The sequence below is a fragment of the Sinocyclocheilus rhinocerous genome, unplaced genomic scaffold, assembly GCF_001515625.1.
Source record: "Sinocyclocheilus rhinocerous isolate Xijiao unplaced genomic scaffold, SAMN03320098_v1.1 scaffold359, whole genome shotgun sequence".
Classification (NCBI taxonomy): Eukaryota; Metazoa; Chordata; class Actinopteri; order Cypriniformes; family Cyprinidae; genus Sinocyclocheilus; species Sinocyclocheilus rhinocerous.
Genome location: NW_015652307.1, coordinates 864983 through 875642, shown reverse-complemented (window position 1 = coordinate 875642; position 10660 = coordinate 864983). Strand labels below are relative to the sequence as shown.

Below are 10660 nucleotides of genomic sequence, written 5' to 3'. Positions count from 1 at the left end.
TAGTTAGGACACATTCCTAAGGAAAGGATATGGAGCAGAAGACATTGCAATTACTAAATGATATTTAGACAGACTTAAAGAAGTTCCAGATCTATACTTGTGCATTTATTATTTCAGTTATTTTGCCTTTAATGTAAATAAGCATGTGCAAACAATATACTTGCTCTTGTGAATTTATTTTGATGTTAATTACATTGTGCGAGCTGTCTCTTTAATACCGCGTGGTTTATACACATGATGCTGCTGATTGGACTGACATGTTTGACACACCCACCAAACAAGAGAAAACGTATCTCAAACCCCGTTGCACACCGTTTCCAGGAAACATGTCGTTCAACCCGGAAACCGTAGCAAAACGGTGCACACCGGTTTGAGCTTGAACTTGCCCCAGGTGTAAACAGGCCCCTAGTCATGTGTCCTGTCTCTCATTGGTTGGATTGTGTCATGTGACCCTGATTGTTTGGTATATATAGCCCTCATGTAGCCTTTGTCTCTTGTCGTGTATTGATGTTGTAACCTGCTGTCGGTGAGTCAAGTCTGTTCAAGTCAAGTCAAGTCTCTGTTTGGATTATGTTTGTATTGTGGATTACTTTTGGAATAACACTGCCCTTGGGTTCTTAAACTTGCCGTCCAATGGACTCTGTTACAGTAAATAACTGTAAAACCGAAATTACGGTGTAGTTTTGACATAAAATATTTACTTTAACCCTTGTGCGACCTTATGTAGTGATGGCGAAGTGAAGTCTTCTGAACCATGGAAGCTTTCAACACAATTATTTGACACAGTTCATATTCCTGGGCATCTCAATATGGGAGCAGACATCCTGTCGAGGCAGGGGCCGAGGCCCGGGGAATGGATGCTTCATCCGTTAAAATTTCTCAATGGTAGTGTAAAAAACACATTTTTTACCCTGTCAAAATCAGCTCTGTTTTCAGCACGCTGTTCTAGTCCATGTTGCTTTAAATGCTAATGAGCTCTGCTGACCCCGCCCCTCTCTTCAGTGGAGTGACAAGCAGACCATAGATGTGTGTAGATTCCCTATTCGACCGCTCCAGATACGTTGACGAGTAGCCATCTCGCATTCACCATAATAATCAATGAATATTCAAAGATATACAAGCGTATAACTTGCTGTTGTAGACGCACACAGTCAATGTGCTCAAAGATTCGCAGACTGTTACAAAAATGGCGGATGGCTTACGTATCGTGGCCCATAGAAACAGTGGATAATGAGGCATTTAGGTATATATATCTATGGAGCATACTAGACTTCAGCCGCGAAACTGGCTAACTAGCACATTATTAGGAAAGGCGGGTATGTCTTATTCGTTCTGTTAATGAAAGTTTTATGTTTAATATAAGCTACTTTGTCATTGTAGTAGCTATTGCTGATGTTGTGTGTGGGATTAGTTTTTTTCATTAGGAGTAATACTGAATCAACCTTAAGCATTAATTTTGTTCCAAGAATAGGAAATAAAACAACGTTAAAGATCAGATTATTTTTACATTTGTTTAATATAAGCTACTTTGTCATTGTAGTAGCTATTGCTGATGTTGTGTGTGGGATTAGTTTTTTTCATTAGGAGTAATACTGAATCAACCTTAAGCATTAATTTTGTTCCAAGAATAGGAAATAAAACAACGTTAAAGATCAAAATAAGCGCTGCAGATGCGAGAATGCGAGATTGGTTGCTGCGGAGGTAAATATGCTCTCGATCTTTCTCTGCTGTGTCTTTGCAATGGCTGTAGAAATGGTTGTTAATTCTTGATTTGGGTCCGGCACAGACAAGTAATAATACACTCTAAATAATGCTGGGTTGTTTCAACCCAATGTTGGGTCAAATATGGACTAACCCAACTGTTTGGTTAAAAAGTTAATTTAAAAATGTAACAAAAATTTAACCCAAAAGTTGGGTTAGTCCATATTTGACCCAACATTGGGTTGAAACAACCCAGCATTATTTAGAGTGTATGATCAAGAAGTCATGGCAACAAACGACTTCCTAAGTCAGTTTAAGTTGAAACGACTTTCACAATCAATTTGATTCAACTTATTTAATGTTATACTGTTGCTTATTGTTTCTTCTTTTGTCTATTAATTTTAATGAATATACAAATGAATAAAATGAGTTTTATTTATTTTTTGTTACAAAATTTTCATTTAATATTTTTAAACCCCCACCCCCCCCCATCTCCAGATCTCCAGATGAACAATTGTTTTGCTCAGTTGGAGTCTCTGAATAAAATTGAGCCATTTTTACTTCTCTTATTCTCACTATATCAGACTACATGAGCCGTAAAAGCCTGATGCATCAAATATGATACAAAACATAAAACACATATGCAAACTTTTTGAAAGATTTTTTATATATATTTAATAAATTGTTATATAAAAAAAAAAAAGTAACTTCTCTGATGATTATATCATTGGGCAGGGTGAAAATTATTAAAAAGTTTTAAGGATTAAAACGTTTTTAATCCCTAAACCAGTCTCTGATGTCATGAGCTTATGATAGTGTTTTCTTCATCTTCATCAGTCAAATATGATCAGAGGAATTGGAGTTGGAGAGGAATGTGTGTGTTTGTCAAGCGGCCGCGGGTGTGATGTGTTTCTGTTTCCTATAAAGCGGCGCCCTGATTCTCCTAAACATATTTGACTGATGATGATGATGGAAAGAATCAGGTTTGGTCAGTTATCAGAGGAAATCACAAACCCATCAGTGCTGGACTGGTGGTGTGTGTGACGGGGTTTGATTCTCAGGTCTAGTGAGAACTAACTTTCTCTCGAGTGTCACTGCGTTACTCTGGAACCACTGGAATGATCATTACAGTCCCTTAAATCAGGCACTTGACAGCTGAATATGAAACCCTAAACTGTAGTTCTTGTCCCATAAAGCAGTCCATCAGTCTGCAGTTTGTGTGTCAGAACAGAACCAAGAGTCCGACTCTTACAGCAGCACTTGTTTTGCATGGTTTTCCACATGTGTTCAGATCATGTGTCTCGTTGAGGAGAGGTGAATGATCAGACGTTTGGCTGGTCAACAATAAAATCTCAAAAACAGATTCTCTTCATCATTATTAGTCAAATATGTTAAGAGGAACAGGAGTGTCACGCAAGAGTTTCATTTGATAGGAAACAGAAACACACATTGTACCTGCGGCGTCTTGAGCAACACATACAATAAAACTGATTTAGATTTACTGATGCAGATTAACATTAAGACATGTTTAGTGAACATAAGAAATGTGTTAAAATTTATGCCACATTATGCAGTATGCAAATGATGTTCTTCATCAGTATTTTTGTCTTGTTTTCCAGTACAAATATCTAAACATACTTAAATCAAGACAGATATACTGGAGAAGCCAAATGACTGAAGATATTAAGTCTTGCTTTCTGAGAAAAATTATCAAAAATAAGTGATGCCCAAAACAAGGGGGAAAAGTCATTGGGGTTAGAAAAATCATTTTGTTTTCCCTTTGAATTAAGATTATTTTTCTGACCCCACTGGCAGATATTTTGTTTTTGTTTTAAATAAATTATCAAACATTTTTCAGAAAACAAGACTTAATATATTAAATCATTTGCTTCTCAAGTAAATGTATCTTGATTTTAAAAAAAATTGATATTTGAACTTGAACATGACAAAAATACTAAGGAGGAACTTAATTTAAAAACATTAAAAATGAGTTTTCAAATAAATGTTATAATTAGTTGTTATTCAATGATACGGAGGAAGAGTTTATCTACTGGTGTGTGAGATTCCGTGTTAGAAGCATCATAACATTTTTATTTTATTTTCTTTCTGTTTTGGATTTAGAGAAAGAAATAATTTTAGAGAGAGATCAAAATAATTTTTTTTTATATTTCTTAGTTATCAGATGACACTTTTTATTGATGATCTGAATTGCTGCTGAAGTCATTTAAGGCTTTGAAATGGACAACATCGCTTTTTGTTTTTTAAGAATGTGTTCAAATGGATAAACACGAATCTCATTTATCATCCTCAGATGTGAAGCACAACATGACCAGGCTTGTGGCTTTAGCACTATTGTGATTCTCAACTAGGACAGTGTTATGTTTTTGTATAAACATTTTTTTTTTTTGCAAATAATTTGCTAATTACTTTTTTTTTAATAGACATTGTTGAACAATTTTTCTTTGACTGATATCAGCATCACATGAATTACTTTGTTTTCCTCATAACAGGTCAAACCTGATGATCAGCACAGATTCATTCCATCATCATTAGTGAAAGATGTTCAGAGTAACAGCACTGTCATGTCTCACTTTATATAAATGCTCAGCATATCTGTGTCTTCTTGAGAAACACAAGAACACCACTACAGTTTCAACAAACACAAAAACACACAGAAGGGTGGCTCATTTATTAATGTCTAAGATGACATATTAGTGGCATCGTTGGATGTTATGAAGTGTTTTAGTTTGCATATGTTGTTTCATAGGTTTGTAGCGTCATTGGCGTCATTCAGTACCTGAAGGCACATGGCCACATGACATGTGAATTTAATTGAATTTCTTTATTTTTATTGTATGCATACAACTTTCATTGTACCCACCAACAAAATTTCACATGCAAACTCCACACACTAAATGCAATTAAAAATAAATAAATAAAAATAAATTTAAAAAGTGTTCATCTGGAGATATGACTACAGTTATTCTGACGTTTACTTGATAAAAATCAGTCAAGATTTGACAGCAGAAAGACACGTGAAGCATGAGCTGAAGCTGGACGTTTATACAGTTACACTAAAAGAGCTTTGACTGGATAAACTATAAATCAGACGACAGAAGGCTTGCTTTACCAATGCCATGATATCTGTGGACCAAGTGATCCTCTGAGATGTATGTGCCCAAAAACTTGAAACTGGACACTCTTCCCACTCTGTCCCCATTAATAAACAACGGAGCATATTCCAGCTGCTGTGTTCTCCCAAAGTTGATTATGAACTCCTTAGTCTTCTCTGTATTAAGGGTCAAACTGTTCCCTTTCAGTCGGTCACTCTCGACGTCACGTCGGAGGACCGACGAATTGGGATCTCGCTTAGAGGGACCAATCTACTTCGAGTGTAAACTAAACGAGCCAATGCACATTGGCATGCGATTATTGCATCCAGCTGCTGCTGATCACAGCGTGAGTATAAGTAGGCAGCAGATGCAGCGCATATTCAGCTTTTCGCTTCGGAGCCGAGCGATCACATCGTTCTGCTCCTGACTACTCTACTGTGCCATTCCAAGAGGGTTACAATCACCTCCATTCTTCCATATGCACCTAAGGGATGTCCATATGTGTATTGCTTCCGAAACCTCCTTCGGGAAGGTTGGAGCTTCCGTAACGTCCCTGTTCCAAGTAGAACGGGTACGTTTCCCCAGTGTTATCCAGTCTTACTCAGTGGGTAGTGTTCCGTTCCCTCCTTCAGGGGACGAGGGTTACATACGTAACCGAGACGTTCCTAGAGCACCAGCTTACCAAGTTCTCTATCTCCCCTCTGTAAGCTGATTCGTTGTTGTTAGTAATCAGTCCAATCACTGTTGTGTCATCTGCAAATTTAACAATAATGTTATCAGAAGATACAGGAACACAATCATGTGTAAAGGAGGAATAAAAAATGGGACTCAATACAAATCCTTGAGGCATGTCAGTGCTCAATGTAATAGTTGAAGACAATTGTGTGCCCAGTCTCACCACCTGAGGGCGTTCTGAGAAGAAATTCAGGATCCAGTTGCATAGTAATGAACTGAGTCCTAAATTATGAAGTTTAAGAATGAGCATGCTGGGGATGACAGTTGAGATGAACGGCATTTTTATGTGTCGTAATTCATTGAACTGGTTTCAGAATGAACGGTTTTCTTCTTTCTATGTTTCTATTTTCCATTATAGAGGAAAATGATGATAAATCAGTGTTCTCTTTCACCTTTGTTTTCTAAGGTAATGCAGTGATTAATTTCAGTATGGTTTTTAGAGGATGAATTTTGAGTATTCAAGTTTTTGACTAATACCTAATTTGTCATTTACTTATGATTACTTAAATAATGGGGGAAAAGGCAATAAAAGAGTGTGCCAAGTGTGCTGCTGACGGTTAACTGCTTATATTTAAAATGTTTAAAATACATTTATGAGAAGAATTTAAGAGAATTTAAGACATTTCTTTGGTTTGTGTTCAGAGAGGGAGAGAAAGTTATTAAAACATTTGCTTAGAATAAAGTATAAACTAATCAATGACACAGTCAGTCTTTCCAGTCTTGGTATGGTTTAGTGCCCTACACACACGTGAATCGAGATGAACTGCATTTTTTACATGTCATTTGCTGCTGGTACCTATGAAACCTGTTTGGGAAATTTCACGCCTTTAAAGGGTGTGACCTAATAATCACACTATAAAAGAGCGAACTCACCTGCTCTACAGCATACAGCTTAACTAATGTTAAAGTCAAACAACTTTGATCATAATATCTTTAAGGAAGGAGACACTTTTATAGAACAATCGTCCCGGGGCAGGAGCACCACCACTTTTCCAGCAGTTCCATCATTTGACAGCAACTCCACTGTAGGCCGGCATACAGAAGTATTCTATAGCAGATATTCATTACAACAGAGTGTCTTAGCTGCTCCTGCCCCAGGCATTACTGTGGGATCAGCCGCGGTGAGTTTCTCTGATCTGCTTGTATTAGTTTAGGATTATATTATGTTTACATTTGACAGGGTTTAAATTAAGACAAGAGAAGGCCTTAATCCAGAATAGTTAATCATGGCTTTAAAAAAATGGCTTTCTGAAACAAAGATTAAATTTCATTTGCTGCTGGCACCTATGGAACTGGTTTGAGAATTTCTACTCTTAAGGATTATATTACTTTTAATTTTAAAATGCTTAAACACGATACTACTTTTCTGCTACGTTTGAGGTTTACATTAAGATTAAAACTTAAGATCATACTAATGATTGGTTTTGATTCTCCTTTTTCATTATAGATGAAAAGTGAGCTAGATGATGTCGAACGGTAAGAACCAATTTATGCACCCCATATTCACAGATTCTGTTCACCTTCACTGCTTCAGATCAGTGGCGGATCCAGAGGGTGTCCAGGGTGGCACTGGACATCCCCGACATCTGATTGGCCACCCCAAAATGTGATATGCTACGATTTCATTTTCTTTGTTTAATCGTGCTGAAAGAAGCATTTATTTTAGCTTCGAACTCAAGGACACGACACGTCTGGTGTGCTGCATTGCGCTTCATCTCGTCCGGTGTACCTTCCAGCCTCGGCTATCCGCTTGTTAAGTCTGACGTCACGCGTCACCGCGTCCAGACGCTCTATCAGACGCCACGAGAAAACAACAAAAGGTGCTAATATACACTCACAATGTGATATAATACTACCAAAAATAATTATAATCCTAACCTTTAACCCTAACCTTTAACCTTTAAAATAATTTATGTTTGGGACGCTGTGAGCTTGGAGACTAGTATACACCGTAAGTTTGAAAACGTTTAGATTAAATGTTTAATATGAATAAACAGTGCTCATAAACGGCTGCTGAGGTAGTATTCTCAAGTGAAGCGAGTTGAGGCTTGGACCCGGAAACAACGCTTCTTACGTCACCACTTAACCAGCGGATACTGTCACGTACGCGCTCTCACGCCACACGTTCCTTTTCTTACCGAGTAAAAAACACTGCACAGCAAAGAGGACACAGACAACGCGCTGACAGACAAGACAAAGGTTACTTTTGATAATAGGAAACAAATTCTCAGCATTCAAACTCTGTTAGTTTTATTAAGAATTTCATAAGATAAATACAGCTTTGCCTCAGTTCAAGCGAAGCAGCAGTGCATTCTAATTAGCATGAAATAAACATGATGAACATCCGAGAACATATTGAAAGATACACTACAACTTACTGAAGTGTCTCATGTAATCACTCATGAATGGAAAGACAGCAGCTTGAAAACATTGTCACATTACCTCAGGAAATCCATTCACTGTCCATAAACTAGCGAGAAAAATATAGCCTACACTAGAGGAGAATTTTGCAAAAATTACATGCATTACATTCTTATTCATATTCATTATAATTAATAAAAATGTATAGATATACCGTTATTATAAAAATGGTCTAATATGAACTTGTATAACTTCAAATTAATTACTTTTAACCTTAACAATAGGATTCCCTGTATAGTTTTACATACATGTTTAAAATAACATGTATTAATCGCAAGCTTGTTAATTATTCCCGAATAAAGTAAGTTGAAGTTTTAGGTTTCCTGAACAACATTTACAAAATTCACTGTATAAGTTAATGTTACATATTTTGCTCCAAACGCTGGTTAATCAGATGATAGAAATAAGAGAAATAAGTTCCAATAGACTAACATTTATAGTTACGGTAGGAATGTATAGCTAATGTGGGGTAATGTGAAGTAATCAGCAATCGTAGGATTTATACATGCTTTTTTTATGCCAGGTTGGAGTTATACACTGATTTTCTTTCATGCTATATGGACCCCTTGAAAATGCAAATTTGTTTATATATTGAAATATTCACTTAAAATCTCAGGGGTACTTCAAGTAAATATTTTATGTCAAAACTATGTTTACAGTTATTTACAAAGGCTAGAACCTATTTCTCAATACATATCTCATTTTTCAAAACCCTTATTGAGAAATGGATCCTAGTGACTGTAAAAACTGTAAGCAAAAACTGAATATTAGGTTGAATTTGAATTGCACTTTATGTTGATGTAGCATCATAATGTAGATACTTTTTAGTAAAAATGTTGGTAACACTTTACAATAAGGTTCTATTAGTTAATGTTAGTTAATGTAGTAACTAACATGAATGAACAATGAACAATACATTTATTACAGTATTTATTAATACTTCTTAATGTTAGTTAATGAGAATACAGTTATTCACTTTTAGTTTGTGTTAATTCAGAGTGCATTAACTGTTAACAAGCACAACTGTTGATTTTAATAATGCATTAGTAAATGCTGAAATTAACATTAATTAAGATTAATAAATGCTGAAGAACTATTGTTCATTCTTAGTTCATGTTAACTAAAAAAATGCACTGTAAAATAACGGTAATCTACTGGCAGCTGTGGTTGCCAGCATTGTACAGATAATTTACAGCTCTTCATTTTTACAGTATGTTACCGTTATTATAACATGTGGTAACTAATTTCATTTTGGAAGCCGATTACTTCAAATCATTCGAGTTTAAAAAAGCTACTGTTTATATGGTGTTAGTACAGTGAACTTAAGTATTTCATTTGAGTCCACTAAGAAGAAATATTTCTTAATATAAAAGCACAAACACTTTAAGTGTAATAAAAAAGCAAACAAAACATGACTTTTACTCAAATCTTTGTAGATTGTCATTAATTAGCATAGCACACATTTATGTAATAAAATACTTAGTAAAGAGATTGTCACTGTATCAGCAACAGCACAGTTACTGTCTTTAAATAAAGCAGCAAGTTAATTAACAATAATTAACTTGTTTTGTTTGGTAAATCTGACTGTCACATTTTACAGTATATTACTGTTTTTTCCTTGAATTAACATAATCTACTGGCAGCTCTGGTTGCCAGGATGTTACTGTTTTTATACAGTGTTGCTGTAAATTAATTACAGTTTATTACTTTTAAATTATGTTACATGCAGTTTTTTTATCTTACATCTTTAACCCTTTAAAGCCCACAACAAAATCCTTAGTTTTAAGTGAACACTTATAACGTGTGCACACTACAGAGTGTTAAAGTAACACTGAATCAGTGCTGAAGTTAATGAGATAATTTTGTGATTAATTAAGTAACAGCTGCTGTTAACAAGCAAAATTACTGAATGAAAGAGAAACACAAGAACTACACCTGACTTCAGCCACAGCCTTAGACGAAATCAACTGAAATAAAAGAAGACATTGAATCTCTCAAGATCTGATTAAACAACTCCTAAAACAACATTACCAGCTTCACTCATTACCAGACTGACTTTATTTCTGTCAGATATCTACAGAAGATCTTATTGAGAGTTGAAGAGGTTTAGATGTTTGTTTGTTTTTGTTTTGGCGGGGGGGGGGCTTTAGTTGGGCTCTTGAACCTTCAACATTAACTTTTCTTTGACTGCTGTAACAATGTGTTTTTGAATCATGTTTGTTATAGCAAAAAGAGTCAAAGAAACAAAATCTGGTATTGTTGTTTGTGGATTGATAAGAACAATCATCTTCTTATTCCTGATTCACCGATTTTATCCAGTGTCTCTTTTCTTACTGAATATTGATACTAGAGCAGAAGAACAAGCACTGCTGAGCAATCAGTTATGAAAGACCGTTAAAACACACAAACACACACACACAATTTGAAATTAACGGGTAAAAATCAGCTGTGGCGGGTAACGCTGTCAAATCACTAGCCAATTTGGTGGGTTACTTTTCGTAAATTATGTTCACTCATTCATTTCTTGGGGAAGTTCATGCAGGCCAAATCTGCGCAGGTTTAGCGCAAATACTGAACTCGTGAGACATCATGACGTTATCGAGTATATTGCAATAGCTAAACCTACAGAGTGCACGCATACGCGACGTGATGTAGTCTGGTTAGACCAACACAGGCTTTAGTGCGCGTGT

General features: G+C 35.8%; 1 long non-coding RNA gene across 1 annotated transcript in view; it reads left to right on the top strand.

Moving 5' to 3' along the window:
- The first annotated feature begins 6459 nt into the window (after nucleotides 1–6459).
- The window catches only part of LOC107714764 (uncharacterized), an 11455-nt gene continuing 7254 nt past the window's right edge, over nucleotides 6460–10660 (top strand). The window contains exons 1-2 of the long non-coding RNA XR_001637013.1: nucleotides 6460–6670; nucleotides 6997–7025. This is a non-coding gene — a long non-coding RNA (uncharacterized LOC107714764). The remainder of the gene's footprint in view (nucleotides 6671–6996; nucleotides 7026–10660) is intronic.